The sequence below is a fragment of the Suncus etruscus genome, chromosome 20 (assembly GCF_024139225.1).
Source record: "Suncus etruscus isolate mSunEtr1 chromosome 20, mSunEtr1.pri.cur, whole genome shotgun sequence".
NCBI classification, from domain to species: domain Eukaryota; kingdom Metazoa; phylum Chordata; class Mammalia; order Eulipotyphla; family Soricidae; genus Suncus; species Suncus etruscus.
Genome location: NC_064867.1, coordinates 26,475,880 through 26,489,828, shown reverse-complemented (window position 1 = coordinate 26,489,828; position 13,949 = coordinate 26,475,880).

Here is a 13,949-nt window from a genome sequence, read left to right as displayed (position 1 = left end):
GGGGATCATCACTGTATAAGAAAGTATTTAGCAAAAGTTATAGCCGTCAAAGAAAACACCCATAAAATGTTGAAAAGATATGTGTCCTTTTTATGCCTTTTAAAATAGTTGGGTGGGTGTTAACTCTAGGGCACCACTTTGGTCTGTGAATTAGGACTCAACAGTACTTAAGTTAGAAAGGGTAAAAAAGGAGTAATGATGATAGGAGTTAAAGAAGTTAAAGAGAAATATGAACTTATGAAGGGGTATGCAAAAGGGCAGAGTACAAAATGGACATTCTGCATACATAAAAACATAATTCAATGATAGTGAGTACTATTAATGTTTCTTGTGAGAGTACTATTAATGTTTATTGTGCGCGCGGGGGCAATAGCCCCCGCGCGATTTTGAAAATGTAGACTGGACAGAGATTACCAGTGCCAGCCAAACCTCCTCCTGCTAGACTCCCAGCTCCCAGGAAGGAGAGATCCTTCAAGAAGCTGGGAGAACAGAAGTTCAGAGCCCCACCCAGACCCTCCCTAAGGAGCCACATGGATAGTGGGGGAAGGCCTAGGGTACCTTCAAACTCCACCAAGGGACCCAACTCACCGGCTTGCCCAGGGGTGTGGCCCGGGGAAGCCCTGGAGATCTGGAGCAAGGCGGCAGAGGGGTGCTGGGGTTACCCAAATCCCGCACCCCCCCCTAGGCCTGGCCAAGCAGGCCTCCGGCATGGCGTGGGCCTGCCAAACCTCTTCTTGCTAGACTCCCGGCTCCCAGGAAGGAGAGATCCTTCAAGAAGCTGGGAGAACAGAAGTTCAGAGCCCCACCCAGACCCTCCCTAAGGAGCCACATGGATAGTGGGGGAAGGCCTAGGGTACCTTCAAACTCCACCAAGGGACCCAACTCACCGGCTTGCCCAGGGGTATGGCCCGGGGAAGCCCTGGAGATCTGGAGCAAGGCGGCAGAGGGGTGCTGGGGTTACCCAAATCCCGCACCCCCCCCTAGGCCTGGCCAAGCAGGCCTCCGGCATGGCGTGGGCCTGCCAAACCTCTTCCTGCTAGACTCCGCACTACAGAAATTCTATCCCAAATCTGACTCTCAGGTCATGTAGGCAGCTTCTCACTTTGGAGGAATACCATATCCAAAAAAAAAAAAAAAAAAAAAAGGAATATAAACCTCTACAAAAACAACACTGTCTTTTACTCTGGAATGAATGCTCATTTGCCTCATTCTTCTTAAGTGTCCTGTTGCACTAATAAATCTATCATAGAAACTTTCTCTCATGAATCCACACATTTGCATGCTAACCTCAACATAGGACAGTGATGAAAAAACGCTTTAGAACTGGCTAGAGATGATTCAGGAGGTTCGTAATGTGCTGTCACTGGATTTCCTACTTTAAAATAGATTGTCACTATCACCAACAACACAATAACACATCTTAAGCCTCACTTTATTTTATGAACAGGCAATATAGTTACCCCCAATCTCCCTAATTCACCCAACTTCACTTTGTTTCTTTGCCTCTGTGAATGAGGAATAACTCTGGCAGTGTGTGAGAGGAACCATATGCAATGATAGAGATAAACAGAGATTGGCAGCATCCATGACAAATTCCTTAGTCTCTGTACTATTTCTCCATTCCACCCTGAGTTCCTGCTTTGGACAGTGACCTTGAGTTCTTCTGCCAGTCCATCTCATGAACATATTTCTGGGTTACTGCGTTTGTCTTTAAATTATACTCCTCTGTCCTCACTACAACCAGCAACAATAAGAAGACAGCTCCCCTGGTTTCTTTCTCCAAAGTGCAGACAAGAACAAAGGTTTAACAAAGCTCTCCTGAAAAGTTAAACTAAACAAATAATATTTTCATCAGAAGGAGACATCCTAAAAATCAGTTATCTTGTTTGTTCCAGGAAATTATGGATTATAAGATTTATAACTAATTAAATAACACGAAGGAGAAAAGGGAATAATTCATCTAATTATTTACACAAAGATCCTCTTGAACAAGAGCACACATATGTCCCTACAACTTCTTTACTTCTCTACAACTAGCACTCCTTTTTGCTGCAGTAGCAACATGTGTCCAACCTTCTTTCCATTGTGACCTCAAGGTTTGTCTGCCATTTGCAGTCATCTTTGTACATGCAAACAAAAAGTTGAGGTTTGTCACCACCCTGGAAACCCCGACCTTTTGGAGTCTGTAAAAGTGAACAATGTAATTCTGAAGCTCATCCAAAAAACTGTGTTGTTTTTTTTTTTGGTTAAGCAGATAGTGGTTTCTAATGTTAAGAACTGTGGAATCACAGAGAAGTACTAAGCTATTATTCCCTTCCTGTCTGTGTGACACCCCTGGCAAAATAAAAGGATCCTAAAACTGTAGCTTTGTTAAACAGAGGGGTGGAATATTCCCCAGAGAGCGAATACAGCATCAAATTTGTTGTAATTTTTCTACTTTTTTTTGCCCAGGAATTTCTGAAAAAGAAACAAGACTCAAACAACCATTTGTTTCTGAAATATATGGAGTGCCCTTTCTTTTATGCCTCTCTGTTCAAGATGCAGACATCTATTCATTAGCTTTCACTTTCTCTACAATAAAAAGCAGAACTCAAGGTTGGCAGGGCTCTCTCTAAGAATAGCAAATACTCTGTTCCCCATTATTAGTCCTGATGACCAGACCAGGTTGATATTTCTAGAAAGAAAATTTCTTTCACAGATGATTAAAAGGTACACTATATTTCAAAACAAAAACCTTTTATTCTTTTCTGCATACTAAATAATTTTCCAAGGAACTTTAAAATGCTAAAAAAGAACCTCCTGCAATGCATTAACAATCCAAAGGTAAATCCGTGGCAACAACTGGGTTCCGCTGGGATTGTAATCCCTGCATCAAGGAAAGCAATCAGAACATCAAATGTCAAGCCTGGGTGGACCGGAGTGTGGAATATTAAAAATATGTACACCCACAGGGACTGGATTCTACTGAAAGAATAATTTTATAACCTAAGTTAATTCGTTTAGAGTTTAATATGAATCAAATGAATTGAAAATGACTAAAAATATCATTAAACAGCCATGACCCAGAAATTGCCATCATGTTTTTTCTCTGCCTCTTTATTTAATATTCTCAGGATCAGAAGGAGCTAAGCTCCTTCTGTAGATCTCAGTTCATCCTAAAATGTACATTTACCCACTCTAACAAAAAGAGTTAACAAATTTACCCTCTTTTACAGAAGGCAGGAGCATGAGGAGAATGAGCAAGAGTTTTGGTGTCAGGCAGAAAGAATTTGCCCAGAATATGCAAATGTAGTTGTTTTCATCGACCCTCAAACAACTCCTTTGTAACATAGTGGGGAAAACACTAGGTATCTATTTGAGTTCTTCAGGCACTTAAAGAGATAATGTATTTTTAACATGTTGCATTGTGTAGTAAAGGATCCATAAGTCATTAGTTTTATAGCAAGAATGAAAATTTGTGTTTCCTTAAGAAGAAGACTGCTTGAAAACTAATTAAAGACAGCTGGATAATAGAAAACTCCATAGCATCTGATGGTCTCAGTCATGGAGATTGGCTTGGAGATTGGCATATGATTAAGACAGGCCAAGGATTCAAAATCCAGGACAAGATAGATAGTACTGAGAGTAAAGCACTTGCCTTGTGCTCAGTTGACACAGTTCCATCATCAAAACTATGTATCATCCCTGGGGCACTACCAAGAGTAGCATCTGATCATAAAATAAGTAGTAAGCTTTGGACACAACTGGATGTAGTCCCTAAACAAAAATTAAATAATATAAAAGAACTCCTTTGGCCCAGACTTTTTTTGGAGTTTCCAGGAGCCACTGACTATATAAGAGAGAACTACATCTACCTCCTTCTGGAAATGAACATCAGAGGAAAGTAGAATTAAGAGAGGAAAAGAAAAAGCAAGTAACATAAAACCATCAGATTCAGTGAGTTTCTATATTCAGCCCCATTTCATCTTCCTAAACCATTAGAATGGTCAGCCACCTAAATTCAGATCATTCCTTTTCACTGAGTCCAGCTTAAGTTGAAATTTTGCTTTGAGCAACCAAAGTCCTTTAACTAGTTATACTCAATGCTGGGTAGAGAAAAGATGGCGGGGCAATTGTAAAGAGAGTAGTGCTATGTAGCCACTCCTTTCTTCTTCTCCAGATGACAAAGAAAACCCACTCTCTGATTGTCTTTTTGTCTGTGAACCCCAGTTGGGATGAGAAGTAGTTAAATGAATGTGATATTGCAAGTCTATCAATATTTGAAGTATTCTGCCTTAGGACATCAGAGAACAAGTCTTAGAGGTCAAGTCCAGACCAACTGCTGATCGATCATTGCTTCATTTTACTCATGATAAAGGGATCCCGAGTCAGGTTACCCCTGACCCATACACACACACAGCGCCCCCCTTGCTTGTGCCAGAAGAGGAAGTATGGAGCAGAGAGAGGCAACCGAGGCTGCCGTCCCCTCAAATCATGACCAGGACCCTGGGAAAGAGTTGGCTACAGAGATCAAAGAGAGCCTCCCCCTTTTTCTGATTTTTTTCCCCATATGATTTAGCATATAGCTACCAGACATGGTAATATTCACAATGGAAACAGTGCATGCTTGTCTTAGTCCTCCTTAGTCTAATCCTCATTTCCCACAGGTGGACACATTCAGATTATTTGGAACTCATCAGCATCCTTCTGGTGCTAGCTTTGAATTTTCCATTTTGATTATTTCCTATGAAATTCCAAGCATGGGTAAAATGTACCTCTCTTACCCCTTTCCATCATTCAGATCTTTTCCCATTATGGTCTTTCCAGCTTAGTTATATCATAAGTTGGGCTGAATTAACTTGTATGCCAGTGCATTGTACTCTTTCCTAATTTCTTTGCCTACCACTGCTGACTATTTATTTCCCTTGGTGTCTATTACATGCTTGCTTGGTTCATTTTTATATCAGGATTGGGAATAGTATAATTCAGACTCCCATGCAGAAATAATGGAAAAAATAATGTCAATTCTCGCCATCTTAGAAACAGAAGAGAAATTCTCCTTTTCTCTAAATTTACTTGGAATTTGGTGGGGGAAAACCAAGGGAAATTTAAGGGATAATAGTACATCTTTTCACAACTTATTTCTCTCTTTATTGTTTTAGATTCCAAGAAGGCATCTCCTATCACCAACATCTTTCTACTAGACACTTCTCACCCGTCCACATTGGGACATACATCCCCAAGAGTGTGTGAGAAAAGTGTCTAGTTTCATTTTCATTAAGAACCAGTTTGGGATGTGTTTTATTTTGTTGTCTGATCAAGTCCCAAGCTCCCTTTTGCAAAAGGATGTGCCCACTTGCAGAATGGCATTTTACACTGAGGCTTCCCCAATCTAGTTGATATTTCACTTTAAAGAGCATTTCCTCCCTTTCGTGTTAGTTATGACTTCAGCAAGAAAATATTGTATAAATAACCTCTGCTTTTAATTATGCAATAAAACAAAGTCAAAATCTCATCATCATGTAGGGTTAAAAAAATAAACATCAGGAGCTGGAGCAATAGCACAGCAGTAAGGTGTTTGCCTTGCATGCAACTGATCCAAGACAGACCTTGGTTCGATCCCCAGTGTCTCATATGGTCCCCCAAGCCAGGAGCGATTTCTGAGTTCATAGCCAGAAGTAACCCCTGAGCATCAACAGGTGTGGCCCAAAAAAAAAAAAAACAAAAAAATAAATAGATAGATAAGTAAGCAATCATTAGTAGATCTTGGCTCTAAGCCTATACCAGATGACTTTATTAGGAATGATCAATAATGAGCACTGGATTTTTTCTCTCTGGCACAGCTATCCCATGTAGATTGATGGGGACATCAAGTGGAATAATAAACATTTAGACATTATGCCAGATACAAGATAAGTAGTTCAAAAATTAAAAAAGAATATATGACAATTTTCAACTATACAGTTACTACTTTTATGACATAATAGCAGTTCCTTTTCCAGAAAATATATAATCTCTGAAACAATGTGTTTCTCCCATGATGACTATTCACTTGCAAGAAATTGTTTTTCTTTACAACAAAGTATGAAGACCTATATCCAGAGAGGGAATGGTGAAATCCAAAGGGAAAAGAGAGAGAAGCAAGAAACAGCAGTTGTATTAGCTCCCTACACTTTGTTTATAAAGGAATTCTGGTTTTCTTGGTGGTCATAGAGGTATTGAGATGATGTTTTCAAACAATATGAAGATTACTCTTATGTAGGTTGTAATTTTATAGCAGGAGACCAAGAGTTTGATCCCAGCATTGTCCATATGCTGAGTCATCTCAGTGTCATTTTAGAGATATTGCTGTTTACCAGACTCTGTTCCTAACTGGTTACCATATGTGTGAACATTGCCAGCAAGTGTGTGATCCCCTGGTCATGGGTAAAAAAAAAAAAAAAATCCAAAGGAAAAAAAGGATCCCAATAGACTTCTAGTAATCTTGATTTTATCAAGATAAAATTATTTGGGGGAAAAAAAAAAACATTTGCCTGGAATGCAGCAAATCCAGGACAGATGGTGGTTTAAATCCTGGCACCCCAAATGAACCCCCAGCCTCCCGGGGGTGATTTCTGAGTGCAGAGCCAGGAGTTATTCCTGAGTGTTGCTAGGCATGACTCAACATCCCCCCAAAAAAAGAACAAAAGAAAGAAAATATCGCTGCTTCAGAGGTGGTTCAGGACGTACACACACTGATTCCTGCTGGTTTCTGCTGGGAGTCAGAAGGGTGCAGAAGCCATCTTGGGCCATGTGGTTTCCAGCTGCCTGAGACTGGATTTCATCAGCGTTCCTGCCAGTGATCCTGCCTCCTTCAGAGTGAGAGACAGAATTGAGGAACTCTGCTGGAACTCAGATGCCAGCACCTCTATCTGCCTGTTTTCTGTGCTGTGCTCCATTTTCGGCCTGATTTCATCCTGTGTGTGGCTCATCTGTGGATGGCTCGCCTTCCCTGAAGCCATCCCTGGAGGTGAGCTTACACGCCCAGAAAGGGGAAGCCGCTGAACTCTGCTGGAACTTGGATGCCAGCACCCCTATATGCCTGTCTTCTGTGCTGTGCTCCATTTTTGGCCTGGTTTCATCCTGTGTGTGGCTAATCTGCGGACAGCTCACCATCCCTGGAGCCTACCTTGGAGGTGAGCTTACACGCACAGAAAGGAGAAGCCACTGAACTCTGCTGGAACTCAGATGCCAGCACCCCTATCTGCCTGTCTTCTGTGCTGTGCTCCATTTTCGGCCTGATTTTATCCCGTGTGTGGCTCATCTGTGGAGGGATCGCCTTTGGATGGCTCTCCTTCCCTGGAGCCTTCCCTGGAGGTGAATTTACAAGCACAGAAAGGGTGGAGCCAGAGAATCACGCCGCTCCACTTCCCTTCCCGGTCATGCACATCATTTAGCCAATGAATACAACCACAGCATGGAGAATAACCCACAATACAAGTGTGACAATGGGGAAACAACACAGACCAGCACCAGACATAGAGAATGACGATGGCAACTCTGATGATTTGAACATGACCAACCAACTAGTCAGTCTCTCAGATAAGGAGTTTACAGTCACAATATGGAAGATGTTCAAAGAACTCAAAGAACGTATAGAAGAGAACACTACTAAGAATCAAGAGAATATGAAGATAGAAATCAGAAAACTCCAAACTGAAATTCCAGGTCAAATAACAGGTCTGAAAAACTCAGTAGATGAAGAAAAACATGGTTGAGCTTTCTCATGGGTTAACAGCAGCTGAGGATAGAATTAGTACACTAGAAGATGAGATGAATAACAATTCCATACAGCAGAAGAAATTTTTAAAAAAAGCCTTAAAGCAAATGATCAAACAATGGAAAAATTACTCAAAGAATGGGAACAAATGAAAATAGAAGTCGATGATAAGCTCAACAGAAATAACTTAAAAATCATTGGAGTCCCAGAGACCCAGGAAGAAAATCTCCAGGAAAAATCAACGGTCAAGAACATCATTAAAGAGAAACTACCAGAGCAAATGAAAACTTGCGATCAAATCCTGCATGCCTGAAGAGTACCACCTAAAAGAGACCCCAGAAAAAACACCCCAAGACACATCCTAGTCACAATGATGAATCCCACAGATAGAGAGAGAATTCTGAAAGCAGCAAGATCGAAAAGAGAAATTACATTTAAAGGAACATCCTTGAGATTTACTGCAGACCTGTCACCAGAAACACTCAAGGCCAGAAGGCAGTGGTGGGACATAGTGACAAAACTCAATGAAATAAATGCTTTGCCTAGAATACTGCACCCAGCAAAACTCACTTTCAGGTTTGAAGAAACAATAAATACATGGTTTCACAGACAAACAACAGCTCAGAAACTTTACAGACTCAAAACCATTCTTAAAAGAAAAACTGAACGGCCTACTTTAAGACAAGACTGACCAACAGACACACCAAACTTCGATATAAAGATGGCACCAAACCCAGGACAATTCTTTCTCTCAAAGTCAATGTACTAAATGCACCATCAGTGGGAAAAGCCATCCCCCGCCTGCTCAAAAACCCCTGCCGCCGCTCCCTTCTCCTACGCCTGCACCCACCACTGGCCCTCGTACCCGGGGCAGGGCGCGGCGCGAGGGAGAAGCACAAGCCGCTGCAGGCGCTATTGATGCTGCGGACCAGCTCGCTGCGGCCGGTTCTGCCTCCGCCGCTACGGTCCCACTTCCAGAATCGAGCTCTGATTCAGAGGGGGAAGAAGCTCAACCCAGCGGCGCTGGATCGACCAGGGGTGAGGCACTGCAGGAATTGCTCCTGCGTTACGAATCCATAAATAGAAAAGATCTTACTGAACTGCTTCAAGCAGTCAGAACCTATGGCACTCAGGCTCCCTATACTATCTCTTGTGCCATGTGCAAAATCAGGCCTCCCCTTGTCATTACTGTGGGAGGCAAGCCTTTTTCAGGCCTTCTTGACTCTGGTTCAGATACTACCTGCTTCTCCCCTACTGACTGGCCCCCGGATTGGCCCACCACAGCTTCCTATGACTCCATCTCTGGAGTTGCAGGCACCGTCAAACAAGTCCTCGTCAGCGCCAATAAATTGGTGTGGCAGGACGAGGATGGAGACACTGGCCTTGTTTGCCCCTATATTATCCCTGATCTGCCCATTAACTTGTGGGCAGAGACATCATGGGGCAAATGGGTGTTTTTATCATTAAGTGCAAAAGTGGCCACTGCCAAGTCAGTAGCCAACACATCAGAGTGAATATGGATCAAGAAACTCAATCCAACCCTCTGCTGCCTACAAGAAATGCACCTGAATAGTCAGAACAAACATAGACTCAAAATAAAGGGCTGGAGGAAAATCATCCAAGCAAACAACACCCACAAAAAAGCTGGAGTGGCCATACAAATATCAGATGATGCAAACTTTATACTTAGGAAAGTTATAAGGGACAAAGATGGACATTTTGTATTAATCAAGGGATATGCACAGCAGGAAGAAATCACTCTCCTGAACATATATGCACTGAATGAGGGAGGGGCCAGCAAAATATTTAATAAAATTGTTGACAAATCTGAAAAATAATATCAATAACAACACAATAATTGTGGGAAACGTCAACACGGCATTGTCAACACTTGACAGGTCAACCAGACTGAAACCCAACAAGAATATACTAGACCTGAAAAGAGAAATGGAAGAAAGAGGCCTAGTAGATATATACAGGACATTCCACCCCCAGAAGCCTGGATACACATTCTTCTCTAATGTACATGGGACATTCTCCAGGATAGACTACATGCTAGCACACAAAACATACCTCCATAATATCAAGAGGATAAACATTCTTCAGGCTACCTTCACTGACCACAAGGCTCTAAAATTATATGTGAACTACAAAGGGGCACAGAAGAAAAAATTTAATACCTGGAAGTTAAATAGCCTAATATTGAATAACCAGTGGGTTTGTGATGAAATCAAAGAGGAAATCAAAACTTTTTTTTACAAACAAATGACAATGGAGACACAAACTATCAGAACCAATGGGACATAGCAAAAGCAGTACTGAGAGGAAAATTTATAGCTTTGCAAGCACACATCAGGAAAGAAGAAGGGGCATACCTGAATAGCTTAATGACGCAGCTCATAGAATTAGAAAGCACTCAACGAAAGGACCCAAAAATAGGGAGACAGAAGGAAATAACAAAGCTGAGAGCAGAAATCAATAAAGTGGAAACCCAAAAAACAATCCAAAAGATCAACAAAAGCAGAAGTCGGTTCTTTGAAAAAATAAACAAGCTTGATAGACCACTGGCAAAACTAACAAAGAAAGAGAAAGAAACTTGATAACTTGTATTAGGAATGAAAAAGGAGAGATCACTACTGATATGGCAAAGATCCAAAGGGTAATCAGTAACTACTTTGAGAAACTCTATGCCATTAAAAATGAAAACCTGGAAGAAATGGATAGATTTTTGGACTCTTATAATCTTCCATGGTTGAATGAAGAGGATGTAGCATATCGAAACACACCCATCACTATTGAGGAAATTAAGACAGTAATCAAATGTCTGCTCAAAAACAAAAGTCGAGGCCCAGATGAATTTACTAATCAATTCTTTCAAACCTTTCAAGAGGAACTTCTACCAGTCCTGGCAAGACTCTTTCATGAAATCGAAAAAACAGAAACACTTCCAAATAGTTTTTATGAAGCCAACATCACCTTGATACCTAAACCAGACAGAAATGCTACGAAAAAAGAAAATTACAGACAAATATCGCTGATGAATACAGATGCAAAGATCCTCAACAAAATCCTGGTAAATAGGATTCAATGCCTCATTAAGAAGATCATCCACTACAATCAAGTAGGTTTCATCCCAGGAATGCTAGGCTGGTTTAACATCCGTAAATCTATCAACATAATACACAACATCAACAACAAGAAAAATAGAAATCACATGATCATATCAATAGACGCAGAGAACACATTTGATAAGGTCCAACACCCATTCTTGATCAAAACTCTCAGCAAGATGGGAATGGAAGGAAGCTTTCTAAATATAGTTAAGACCATCTACCACAAGCCAAAGGCAAATATTGTCCTCAATGGAGAAGAACTGAAAGTCTTTCCTCTAAATTCTGGCACAAGACAAGACTCTCCTCTCTCACCACTCCTATTCGACATAGCACTGGAAGTACTTGCTATAGTGATTAGGCAAGAAAAAGATATCAAAGGAATCCAGATAGGAAAGGAAGAAGTCAAGCTTTCATCGTTTGCAGATGACATGATACTCTACCTAGAAAACCCTAAAGTCTCTACGAAAAAGCTTCTAGAAACAATAGACTCATATAGCAAGGTGGAAGGCTACAAAATTAACACACAAAAATCAATGGCCTTTCTATACATCAATAGTAATAAGGAAGAAATGGACATTAAGAAAACAACCCCATTCACAATAGTGCCACAGAAACTCAAATATCTTGGAATCAACTTGACTGAAAAGGTAAAGAACCTATACAAAGAAAACTATAAAACTCTGCTCCAAGAAATAAGAGAGGACATGCGGAAATGGAAGCACATACCCTGCTCATGGGTTGGCAGAATTAACATCATTAAAATGGCAGTACTCCCCAAAGCATTGTACAGATTTAATGTGATCCCTCTAAAGATACACATGACATTCTTCAAAAAAGTGGATCAGGCACTTTTGAAATTCATTTGGAACAATAAACACCCTAGAACAGCTAAAGCAATCATTGGTAAAAAGAATATGGGAGGAATTACTTTCCCCAACTTTAAGCTGTACTACAAAGCAATAGTTATCAAAACAGCATGGCATTGGAATAAAGACAGGCCCTCAGATCAGTGGAATAGGCTTGAATACTCAGAGAATGTTCCCCAGACATACAATCACCTAATTTTTTATAAATGAGCAAGAAATGCTAAATGGAGCAAGGAAAGCCTATTCAATAAGTGGTGTTAGCACAACTGGCTAGCCACTTGCAAAAAATTGAACATAGACCCCCAGCTAACATCATGTACAAATGTTAAATTCAAATGGATGAAAGACCTCGATATCAGACCTGAAACCATAAGATATATAGAATAACACGTAGGTAAAACACTCCAGGACATTAAGACTAAAGGCATCTTCAAAGAGGAGACTGCACTCTCCAAGCAAGTGAAAGCAGAGATTAACAGATGGGAATATATTAAACTGAGAAGCTTCTTCGTCTCTAAAGAAATAGCGCCCAGGATACAAGAGCCCCCCACTGAGTGGGAGAAACTATTCACCCAATACCCATCAGATAAGGGGCTAATCTCCAAAATATACAAGGCACTGACAGAAATTTACAAGAAAAAAACATCTAATCCCATCAAAAAATGGGGAGAAGAAATGGACAGACACTTTGACAAAGAAGAAATACAAATGGCCAAAAGACACATGAAAAAATGCTCCACATCACTAATCATCAGGGAGATGCAAATCAAAACAACTATGAGGTACCACCTCACACCTCAGAGATTGGCACACATCACAAAGAATGAGAACAAGCAGTGTTGGCGGGATGTGGAGAGAAAGAAACTCTTATCCACTGCTGGTGGGAATGCCATCTAGTTCAACCTTTATGGAAAGCAATATGGAGATTCCTCCGAAAACTGGAAATCGAGCTCCCATATGATCCAGCTATACCACTCCTAGGAATATACCCTAGGAACACAAAAATACAATACAAAAATCCCTTCCTTACACCTATATTCATTGCAGCACTATTTACCATAGCATGACTCTGGAAACAGCCAAGATACCCTTCAACAGATGAATGGCTAAAGAAACAGTGGTACATATACACAATGGAATATTATGCAGCTGTCAGGAGAGGTGAGGTCATGAAATTTTCCTATACATGGATGTACATGGAATCTATTATGCTGAGTGAAATAAGTCAGAGAGAGAGAAAGACGCAGAATGGTCTCACTCATCTATGGGTATTAAGAGAAATGAAAGACATTCTTGCAATAATAACTTTCAGACACAAAAGAGAAAAGAGCTAGAAGTTATAGCTCACCTCATGAAGTTCACTAGAAACAGGATGAGTTTAGTTAGATAAATGACTATGTTTTGAACTATCCTAATAATGAGAATGTACGTGGGAAATAGAAAACCTGTCTAGAGTACAGGCAGGGGTTGGGTGGGGAGGAGGCAAATTTGGGACATTGGTGATGGGATTGTTGCACTGGTGATGGGTGGTGGTGTTCTTTACATGACTGAAACCCAAACACAATCATGTATGTAATAAAGTTGTTTAAATAAAAAAAGGAAAAAATAATGTATGTATACATTCAACTGATATACAAATGTGAATGATTTAATGAATAAATGGAAAATGGAGGTCAGTTATCTCCACAGAAGACAAAAAAAGAAAGAAAGAAAATATCTATAAGAATGTGGGGCATGGGATATGACTTAGCACCTCCGTAGAGTGTTTGCCTTGCATGTTGAAGACCTTGGAATCCAAGAAAGCAAAGAGAAAGAAAGAGAATGAAAGGAAAGAAAGAGAATAAAAGAGGAAATAACGAAAGAAAGAAAGAAAGAAAGAAAGAAAGAAAGGAAGGAAGGAAGGAAGGAAGGAAGGAAGGAAGGAAGGAAGGAAGGAAGGAAGGAAGGAAGGAAGGAAGGAAGGAAGGAAGGAAGGAAGGAAGGAAGGAAGGAAGAAAGAAAGAAAGAAAGAAAGAAAGAAAGAAAGAAAGAAAGAAAGAAAGAAAGAAAGAAAGAAAGAAAGAAAGAAAGAAAGAAAGAAAGAAAGAAAGAAAGGGAGGGAGGAAGGAAGGCAGGCCAACATATCAGAAAAAGTTTGCTAAATTGTGTTCAATAATTACAATTATTGAACTAGCTAACAGAAAGTGACTATAAACTATTACATTGTTATGTAATAATTAATAAAAATAAAAG